The 11,569-nt window shown below is 39.0% G+C and overlaps 1 long non-coding RNA gene across 1 annotated transcript in view; it reads right to left on the bottom strand.

Moving 5' to 3' along the window:
- The window catches only part of LOC117953738, an 8,815-nt gene extending 3,218 nt beyond the window's left edge, over nucleotides 1-5,597 (bottom strand). The window contains exons 1-2 of the long non-coding RNA XR_004658673.1: nucleotides 5,586-5,597; nucleotides 478-481 (exon numbers count right to left, since the gene is read on the bottom strand). This is a non-coding gene — a long non-coding RNA (uncharacterized LOC117953738). The remainder of the gene's footprint in view (nucleotides 1-477; nucleotides 482-5,585) is intronic.
- Nucleotides 5,598-11,569: the final 5,972 nt, after the last annotated feature.

Below are 11,569 nucleotides of genomic sequence, written 5' to 3'. Positions count from 1 at the left end.
AAATGGCTGCAATGAAACAAAGAGTGAAAAATTTAAAGGGGTCTGAATACTTTCCGTACCCACTGTATATATATATAATTATATATATATAATTATATATATATATAATTATACCTAATATTTGAGTTAAAAAAGCAGAAATTATAAATTGTTTTGACTAATGGTTAAGACCAGAGGAACGTACAGATGAGTTTAGTCAGGAATGAAAGTGATCAATTTTATTTGCAAAGAGCGTTGTGTGTGGAATCTAATCCAGTATTTTGAGGTAATTTGACTAAATAGAAACCCGTATTTCAGATAGACATTTTTTAAAGGGGTCAAATTTGACCCGAGGATAACAGGAGGGTAAAGTGGCAAATTTAGTCTATAGAAAACGTGTATTGAATTTGGATATACAATTTGTTTAAAATGAAAACAATTAACAATGAATGGGATGTTTTATTTAGCATAATTACATTGGATTGTTCTGTCCTAAACAGTACTTCCTTTATTTCTAAGCAGTTTTCTATGCTGTATTTTGATAAAATGTCCCTGACTAATTATTACCGTCCACACACTTAAAAAATCCAGAATACACCAACTGCATTTCCTAAAATCCAACTCTAGCTGCAACAGCTAGGATTAAAGATTCGGGCATGCTAGTAGTGGCTAATGTAGCCTCGAGCCTCTAACTTCAAGCAGAGATGATGAGCAGGCTACAGTGGTTTGGTAAGGTCAATTATTTTCCCCCATCAATAAAAGAAAGCTAGATGCAATGTCGCTCCCCCCATTTGTCGCTCCCCCCAACAGCTTCTTGGCACAGAGTGTGTGGCTTGATAATGCCATCCCCTTTGATGAATCCTTAAAAATTCCCATATCTTGAGTAAGACAAAGAAGATGACTTTGAAAAAAAAAAAGCTCAGGGTATAGAGGACTGAGATCATAATGATTATTTTTTAATATTCATGTAATGGTAATGACAGTTCATCAGCAGTTCATATCCTACTGGGTGTATTTGCCACTCATTACTATGCATTTTTCTTGTTTTGCACCAGGAAATTGCTGCTGCTCAGCATGGAGTCAGGGTTATGTAAATACACAAGCACATTGGTTTCTGTTACAGTCTACGCTTTGTATTAAACAGATGGACACACCATGATTTACATGTGTGATTATTAGCTCTATGTTCCCCTTTGCATAATGTCATATGGTGGAGCTGGATTTGAGGATTCATCGGCAAAAAGGATTGTGTGGAGCTTAACGTCTGAATCTGGCCCTATGGTTTGTGTGCATGCTTGCATGTGTGTGTATGATGCAACATGGTGCCACGTACTCCCACTGGCCATCTGTACCTGCTGTTCTCTTTCTCTGGGCCACACAGGTAGAACACGGCAACCAACTCTACCCTTGCTTACCCAACCTAGCTGTGAAACACACATTCTCACAAACACGTTATTGCTAAACATTTCAGTTTTATCATTTATTTATAAATGTGATCCCAAACAAATGCAGTTTTTTCCTGAATGTGCCTTTAATGGCCTGAATGTATTTCAGTCTCCTCACAAAGCCAGCGTACACTTCACTGCTCATTATGGTCTGTTGGTCTGTTCATTTGCTTGAGGCAGGTGTCATGTCAGGTACGTTGCACAGTGGATGGCAGCTACCATCCTTCAGTGAGACATTAGGATGATGGACGTGTCCATCTGACAGGACAAATCACCTGGCTTTCGCTGATTTTTTGATTTTACTTTTAAACAAGAAGGTGAAACAGGAAACGTGTGTCTTCATTATGCACCAAACACAATCCATGCACTAATCTGAGGTGAGACACAGGTCATGTCTAGTCTATTTTAAACCTGTAAAAAGGGATTTTCTTTTTTTGCCAACTGGGGGCTGCAAACTCAACACTGACAAATCCCCTCCTTTTAAGTTAATATGGATGACTGCATCCACTGTTCGCAAACAGGTGCCTATGTACGCATCCAGCAGATCTGAAGTTGTGTTTGTCACCACTGGATGAATTGAAGTCCAATATTGCTCTCCTTTTAGCTATGTGTGATCTCCAACAACTCTTGAGGTAGATATCTATCTGGCTCTCTATCTGATAAATGCTCCACTGTATTCACATGCTATTGCTGTATAAAGTCATCTGACACTGATCAATATGACAACCATGATATGATGAAAAATAACAGCTCTACAATTTATCTTGGACTTGACACGTCTCCCTACATTTGAGTATTATTCAAAGTATGCCTCGGTGTGCTTGTCTCTTTTTTTAGCTCTGAGTTCTCTTCTTCTACTCTCCCCGGACTCCACTAAACTTTATTTGTGCACAGAAAGTGTATGCTGAGCCACAACAATTATGTGGATTGTGTGTGTAATTGTGCACAAGTAAGTGATGGATGAATAGATGTTCGATCAAGAAGCGTAAAAACATGATCAAGAAGCGTAAAAACAGAAATACCTACAAAATTGTATGACGTTTTGAGAGAAGAAGGAATGGATTCAGGATAAAAGATAAGAAAGAAGGGGCAGGAGAAAGAAAGGATGGCAGAAGGAGCAGCTTTCCTCTTTTAACCAAATTTCTCTGACGTTATTTACTTTCTCAGTCAATTCCCCTGGCTTCAGAACAAATTTAACGCTTTTCATTCTGAGCTCATTTACAGCATCAACCCTGCACTGTTCTGTCAACTCTCAGCGGAATTCAACAGTAATTCATTATGTATGCAGATTTGTCCTTGTGTGACTTGCAATGAAACCATCTTAAAAGAGTAACATCACAGGACTGAATACCAGACTTCAAATAAAGATATTACTAGATAAAATATCCATCAACCCAAACCTATTTTAGAATCCATTGCATTTGTCTTAAGAACCTTTTTAAACAGTTAAACAAACGGTGATTTACAAGAAGAATTGCGTGGTTGGAGAAATGCAATGCGCAAGCATTGCTTCTTCATGGAAAATGCCTGCATCTTTATTTCCCCCATTAGCCAATTTCCTCACCAGCCTTGCACTCCATGCTGTAAAATATTCATCCTCCAACACAGGGTTATTCTGGCAGTTTCTGAAGTGCCATTCTAGCTGTGGATGTGACTGCAAAAGGAAGAGGAAGCCGAGAGGGGAACGGAGAAGGGGGATCTCTGATTGAGTGAAAAGGTCAATGTGTGTGACTGTGCCCAGAAATAGGGGGTCACTGATGGATAAGTGAGTTTCACTGAAAAGCTCTGATGCACATACTGTGAAAAAGGATTTGTGGCCATTTACAGTCCATTCCAAGCAGCAGGAATGTATCTCTCTACGGTCCACGTGCTAAACTTGCAATTGAGAAACTCAAGTGTAGGAAAGAAATAGTCATAATAACCCCTAAATCAACAAAGTGATTGCTTTTTACAATTTAGTTTTGTTGTACAGAATAAAAAAATTAGATAAAATGATTGTTAGCTGTAGAGGTGCTGAAGTCTTTATGCTAAGCTAAGCTAACTAACTTGCTGCTGGCTGTAGCAAATGAACAAATGAACAAATTATAACAAATGAACAGATGCTGTTTATATTCTCACAAAACTCTTTGCAAGAAAGCAAATAAGTGTATTTATCAAGTTTTTCTTAAAAATGTTTCAACCTCTAGCTACTTGTGATACTCGGGACCTACACTTGTATGACTTTGATGCATTTACGCCATTTGATTAAACTTTCAGTTAAAATTTTAGATACATGAATACCCAGAAATCATTTCAGGCTGTGAAGGTAAGTTTATACCAGTGGGTGGAAAAACGTGGGGACACCTGTAGTCCAGCCCTAAACGTTTGCCCTTTTACAAACTTCTAGCTTGCACAACAATTCCCTTCAGCCACTCAGTCATTGATTGGCAGCTGAAAAAAAATGGCAGGGATCTATTGTTGTGCTGTCAGCAGAATCTTTGGGGGCGGACAACAGTGATCCTGCATCAGACAGTTCCTCCTTATTGCAATAGTCAGGTCATATGTTACATTTCTACTAAAATCCTTGTGTATAATATATTGTAAAATATTGCATAGTATACCACATATATTTTTTTTAAACAATAACAAACCTTTTCACACCACCAAAATAAGCTTAAATAAATGTTTCATTAATAAAGCACAAGACGTGGAATGAGTGTGTGGAATGACAATTGTTTGGGATTAATATATGCTTTAAATTTAACACAACCTACACATGCAAGCTACATAATGTAACAGAGATCTAAGGCACAGGTAGCTGATTATGTTATAATTCCAACAGTTTTAACTTTTTATGCACTGCCCAATTCAGATGAGAGAGGATTGATTGATTGAGTTTAGGGCAACCATACCAATTCAATTCTTAAGTTTGACATGGGTAAACAAAGAGAAGTTATCCCTGCCTATTGATTGTTAAAGGGTAATTTTGTCTTTTTAACCTGGACCCCATTTTCCTATGCTATTGTGTGAGAACGCTCTAAGCAACAGCCGTAGACTGGGCTGCAATGGCAAATGTGCATTGTTAATTTCATCCAATAAATATAATAATAATGCCGTTTTTGCCGTTGTCTCAGATTATTATTATAAGTGTCTGATAACATTATGGAAAGGATTCTTACAGAGATAACCAGAAACAGCTCTGAGATCACTAGCGCTAAACCCACCATATGATACTTGTAGCCTTCATAGAGCCAACATATTTTCTAGGGGTGGAACGGTACACAGAAGTCACGGTTTGGTTCAGACGTAATGGTTCGGTATGAGTTTGATACAATGGAGGAAAAAGCTAAACAAAAATGCAGAAGCCAATTTTTTTTTATCATTGTACATCTCGTACTCTCAGGCTACACCACCTAGTGTCATACAGTCTCTCCCGTGAGCTAGCTGCAACAGTTGTAAAGTAAGATGTAAACAATGAGTACTTTGCTCTAATTGCTTTTATTTTTAAGTAGCCTACACAGAAGTTGTCTGTTGTGTACTTTTGCTTGCTTACTGAGATGAAAGCGAGACGCTCGATGTAAAACAATTGTGACGATTTAAAATTGTCCCTAATGGCCCCTCATAATTTTTCATGTCATATTAATAATGATGCCATGTCAAGGCCTGTGTCATTTATGTAAATTCTTTATCTCCAAGATCCAAACATCTTACTCACATTAAAACTGCACACATTACATATCACTGTCTCTCTCTCACACACACACACACACACACACACACACACACACACACACACACACACACACACACACACACACACATACACACACACACACACACACACACACACACACACAAATGCGGTTTTCATGATTTCCAGGACACATTATTTGTCTTGTTCACCACACATAATCCACAAGTATGTCAGGGCAATTGTGTGTTTGTGTGTGTGTGTGTGTGTGTGTGTGTGTGTGTTCGGTCTTGCATTAATCCTGTATAATCTCTGGCCTCGGGACATACAGTGCAATGCAGGGTATAAGCTTTAATACGATGAGGTTAGCGAGTGAGATACTTGTCTTGGTTCGATTCTAACCTCAGTGGGCCAATCCCAAAGTGAGCCCCGAGGACTTAGGACTCTCAGACTTAATTGATCTCAGGTGCTAAGTGAGTAAGTGTGGTCACATGGACTCAGATAAGTATAAATGGGATTGGGACAGCACTTTACAAGCTCAGACGTTACCTTGGCGACCTATGATAACAAAAATGTTGTTGACACTTGTCGGATTGGGACTTTTCATTCTGTTTTGTTGCTTTCCACACGGCCAATGTCCAGGAGCCAGCTGCCTGATTCCACATGTTTTTAGACTGTTGTTTTACAAGCTGGACAACAGGTCCATTCTGTTCCGTGGTCGTGTTTAGTGCTGTTGTTTTCCTTAGTAATTTCCTGATTTCCCTACATGGTAAACGTCACAACGCTTTGAACTGTGGGTAATTCCCTTTGGCGAAGTCTGCATCGATGCAGACTCAGGGAAAAGGCTCAGTAAGTGTGTACTCAAACCCTCACACCCTTTGAAATTCAACATTGGGACAACCCTAACCGCTTACGAATTTGGCGAGAACGCGCACCAAAGTCCGTGGATTGGCCCAGTACAACTTAACATTTACAATGCAGCTCAAGCAAGTGTCAACTGCTCACATATCCACGATTCTTTGAGTGTGTGTGATAACAGGGATTCAGAATGTCAAGTGAAGGCTGACTGTTTACTGTAAAATCCTATCATCTTGAAGGAGAAAAATTATGAAGAATGGAGAGGAGTACAACAGCTTTCCAAAACATATTCAATGTTAACACCTGCCTGGAAAGCAGATGCTGTTAAGCAACTCATCTTTGGTTTAAAACTAGAGCTGTGAAGACACTGATACCAGTGTCAGAAATGCCTTTGATAATGCCTACAATGCTAGTATTGGTATTGGCAAGTATGTGAGTGCACCGATTTGATACTACGTAATTTAGCCAAGAAAAACCTGATTCTGAATGATCTGTTAGCCCTCCAGCTCTCTAAAACTTACAGTGGCCAAGAGAATGATTCTGAATCTACTACTACTACTACTACTAGTTCCACGTTACCACCTCTTGACTTGTCTATTAGTACATGGACCCTTTCCTTTTTGGATGTCATATATATGGAGCTTTCCACAGCTTGCATAAATGGAGCCCCAGGAAATACTTTGGACACTTGGCTCAGCATTGGTGAATCCTTATAAACCATACTGTAGATGTGTGCTACAGCCTTCTTGCTTCTTTGTGTGTTTGCCCCCTTTTTCCTTATGCCAATTTCCCTCTCAATGCCTCTTGTTTGTTTGTGTGTTTGTCTGTTTCTGTTTGTCTTGTTTATGAGCCGCAGACATTCTTGCTGTTTTTGTTGCGTCTCTCTCCTTCCCGTATTTCTTCTATGTGTTTTAAGGTGAACCATTTGATCGTAGAGAGGGTTTGTGGAGGAGGTGCACTGTGCCTTCTTTGATGTGCGTAGTATACTTCTCTGTATGGTTTGTTCAACTGTTTAAATATATAAAATGAAAAGCAGTGTATATGGCATTCCTTCTGTGCATTGGTATTAGATCGGTACCCTGTGTCGGCCGATTGCCAAGTTCAGGTATTAGTGTCAGGAAGGAAAAAATGGTATTGGGACATCTGTATTTAAAACCTAGTCATTTAATTTTGTACACAAACCTGTACCATGTGAGGACTCAAAATCAATACTTTAATTATCATAATTATTCATTGTTTCCATTTATTTCCTCCTGTGACCATTACACAGTTTAATCAAAGCATGATCCTGTAAATTCACTTAATGAATTACTTTGGGGCTGACAATTTGGTGAACTAATTTGACATGGTTGTTTTGCAATGTGAACCTCCACTTGCTTCTGTTGGCTTATTTAGCCCCGATAAGATGTTAATGAGGTCTCCTGTTGTCTAATCTCAAGAACAAGCGGCTATAATCTGATTTAGTTTTCTCGCTGAGGGAGAATCAGCATCACTTTAGACACTAGATAAAAGTCATAATACAGGTACTTGTCTCATGGACAGTGAAGAGGCTGCAAGTATTGAACAAAGAAAAGAAGTGAAACAAAAAAAGGGGTAGTAAGGAGAAGAAGAGTAGAGGCGGAGATAAAGAAAAAGACCGGACAAAGGGATAAGCCATGGCAATTTCATGAGACTGAGAGGAGCTGAAGCTCCTTGCGTTTGAAATGCTCTTTACCTTTTGTCTCTGGAGGTTTGAGTCAGTGTACTGTGGGCCTGCTGGAGCACATCAATTGTGACTGAAAAGGTCATTGGTTCAATTCCCTCAAGGAATTAAACATTAATGCTTAAATAATACATGTTAAAAGGGCAACTAAGAGCATTATTTCATTATAGTTTTGATTTTGAGTGAAAATCCAGCATTTGCCATGACATGTTATGTTCTCATACAGATCACTCTTAAAATGATGAGAAGTTTCAGTACAAAATGTGACAGTACAACAAGACTTACAGCAGCTCTGTGAGGCTGCCCTTTGAGTTGAATGCTAACGTCGGTATGCTAACAAAGTCACAATGACAATGCCAACCTGCAAATGTTAAGCAGTTATAATGTTTACTATGTTGTTATATATTATACTATGTATAATGTACTATGTTTAGCATGGTGGCAAACTAACATTTAGTAATTGGCACTAAATACAAAGTCTAGATAAGGTGATGTCTTTTTTTTCGCAGGTTGGTCATAAACTGAAGTATTGGACAATTTTGTCCAATTTATGACAATTCAATCCTGAGGGGGATATCAATGTGTTGACCCATTTTCAGGGATTACCAAAGTAAGTAGGATTCAACTTCTGGGGAACGTGGACCAAGTGGCTGACCGACTGGTATGGCATCCCTAGAAAAATGTGTCACTCACTAAATACCTGCTCTACATGGAACTACATGTACTGCAGTTGGAAATTAGATTTTTAAGTCAGTGGATGCAATAAAAATGTGAAAAATAAAATGATTGTATTTTTTACAAGATGCTGCATTAAAAACATAAAAAATTAATATGATAACCTTTGCATCTGCTGGGTGCACTGACAATAAAAGACAAACACAAAGCGTTAAAAATAGGGTGAAAATAGCAAAAATGGAATGCAATTCACTGCAAAAAAAGATATGGTAAACATACAGGTGAAAACATTTTCTATTCCTAACCCTTTTTTGAGAGTTTGTTGAGGCATTAACACAAGACAGGCAAATAGATCGCTGCGATTTGGCAAGACGCATTTTGATGTTTCCCAGCCAGGGACACATCACAGGTGTAATGATTTAACAAATAAATAACGTGCAGGAAATTGCACATGGATTAGTGTTACATTTGAGTGAAACCATTTTTATACTACTCATCGAGACTTTCTTTCAACTTTTCCCGAGTCAAAATAATAATACATACATACAGTATATAACACATTTTATCTTCTACCCTCCACTTTATTTCTAGCATCACAGCTCTGCCCATCGTTGCAGCCATAGAAGATTTATTTTGTCACTCAGAGAGGGTTCATGATTGTATCTATGGAAGTACCCACCACTGAAGTCCCTGAGGTCCGGAACTTTTTTTGCGAGGTGTGTAGCCTACAATAAATGTCCTGGACAAATTGTGTGTGTGTGTGTGTGTGTGTGTGTGTGAATTAAAGTGTATGTTCTTGTTGTTACTATAAAAATTAAGTCAACATGGCGGTTCTCTGGTTATGTCTACAACTTGCAGAAACCAACAGTCAGCTGAATCCATGCGTGAGGCAGGTACCTAAAGAACATTGTTTATGGGCTGCTTGGAGTTTGATTCTTTTCATCTCCAGAAGTCATCTGACCAATAGCTCCTGTGCGGTGCCACTAAGTTAAACAGTGGCCATTCAACATAATGTTGGCTAGTTTCACGTTTACTTTAGATGTATTATAAAATGCATGCACGTTTTGGTCGTTTCCATGCATGTATACAAGGAAGCACAAGCATAATGCGAGTGACATCACACACAGACATGGGTAATGCAATACATGTTCCTTATCAATGGTTTTACATTATTCCATGATAAGGTGACCAAACGTCCTCTTTTGCCCGGACCTTTCCACTTTCTACGTACTGTCCGGGGAGTCCCGGGCGGTTAAGAATTCATGAAAATGTTTGTTGTTTAATGTTTTTCATGGGACCATTAAGTGTGTACTTAAATTGACTGGCGCTTTGCACACGATACTACTAGGGTACTTTGTTGCGTGACGTAATTCCAGAGAGGCTGCCTTGTGGGCGGCTCTGCGACGCGCCAATAGAGGGTTTTCACTACGAATCATCAGACCGGAAGTCGCCATATTGGAGCTATTCCATAACCACAACAAAGCACAGGCACTGAAGTTTGATTGATTGATTGATTGATTGATTGATATCTTTATTTCGAACATGCAAGAGAAAGTATATACAAATAAAAAAAAATTATAATAAAAAGAAACAATAAAACAATGTTTAAAAACATTGGAGGAGTTGTCAAGGAAATGGTTATTATTGCCGTGTTTTGGGTTGTACCAATAGGTCAGACCGAGAAAAAACATTTGGAATATTATCAACTTCCAAAGGTTGTTCAAAACCAGGGAGGGGAATGCCAGAAGTTATCAGAGGAAAGGAGGCGTATGTGGTTGGCAAAGCTCAAACTCACTCAGGTATTGTAGATAGCAAATTGGGGCTCTTTGAAATGGAAAAAAAACGATAGAGAGTCACTTGGCTACACCTTGAGTATCGCAATGATGTCATACAGTTAAGGTTAGGTCGATTAAAGACGTTATTGCATTACTTACTTTGGCCCTAACAACACCATGGTCCTGAATGACCTGGTACCGCGTCTCCCTCACCCATCCACACATCGTCTGGTTATAGGCCTCCAAACCTTTGTAGGATTTAAGGTCTGCAGCTATGTATGGGCTTGGCAAGAAAAGCAGGTAGCTGACTTGCTGTACTGAGATATGCAACTGAAGGAAGAATCACCGGAATCGTCATGGATTTGAGAAGAGGGAACCAACTCGTAGGGATCTGCACCGCCAATAAACAGTAACTTCTCAAAATCTCTCGCCTTTCCTTGCGGTCCAAGTCCTTCCCTACATGCCTTTGCATCTTGGATGCTTTTCTAACGTTTAGGCATTACTTCAGTCACTTAAAGTATCCAAAATACTCCACTGTACTCCGTTCAGTTTTTTATAATATATATATATATAGGGAGTGCCCCCAATACGGCCACGCATCTGGGTTTCTCCCCAGAACGTGACGTCGTGAAAACCCTCTCTACAGGGAGCAGACCAGACAGGGGAGCAGCATTGCACACAAAACGCTGAAGCGTAAGTTCAGCTTCACACATGAACTGCAAAATCAAATGTCCACGTACCGTCCAGGTCGGGACAAGTGGGAGGCAGAGTGCACCGTGTGCAAAGCTAGCACACATGTTTCAATGTCTAATAAAGGTGCTGGAGATCTCAAAGCTCCCATGGACACTGCACAACCTTATCTTATTACATTGAAAAGGTTTCATGACATATTTAGTCATGGACTTTAAAGCTGACACAGAATCGGTCATATACATTATTTCACATTTATTTGAAAAGAGAGCTGTTATTTTGTTACAGGTTGATACAGATTTTTTTTATTATTTAAGTTATTTTTTTACCACTGAGGCATAATAAAGCATGTTCATTAACCTCTGAGAAGCCTGTCTGAATTTGTGTCTTGGGACTGGCCAAGTGTCCTCTTTTTTGGAAATGAAAATATGGCCAGAAAAATGCATGAGGCAAACAAGTGAATGGATGTGTTGTTGTGCTCATCACGGATTGTTGTTTTTTAAGCTACATCTGACCATTACTGAGAATACAGTCAATCAATTTTCCAAAACTTTGTTCTGTAATTTTTCAACTTTATATTGGCTGTCGCCGATATCCCTTCTGTAAAAGAATTACGGTTTCATTCTGGGAAGTCAGACAATGTATACTTTATTAATCCCGCAAGGGGAGAAAAGAATGTTCTTAAAACTTTTAAAAGAGTTGAACAGTAAAATGCATTTGTAAGACTTGAATGAGCTCAAGGCCATTTACACTTGGCAATTCGACAGTCAGTAAT

The sequence above is a fragment of the Etheostoma cragini genome, chromosome 2, assembly GCF_013103735.1.
Source record: "Etheostoma cragini isolate CJK2018 chromosome 2, CSU_Ecrag_1.0, whole genome shotgun sequence".
Lineage (NCBI taxonomy): Eukaryota > Metazoa > Chordata > Actinopteri > Perciformes > Percidae > Etheostoma > Etheostoma cragini.
Note: the sequence above shows the minus strand (reverse complement) of the source record. Positions and strands in the feature narration are given on the sequence as shown.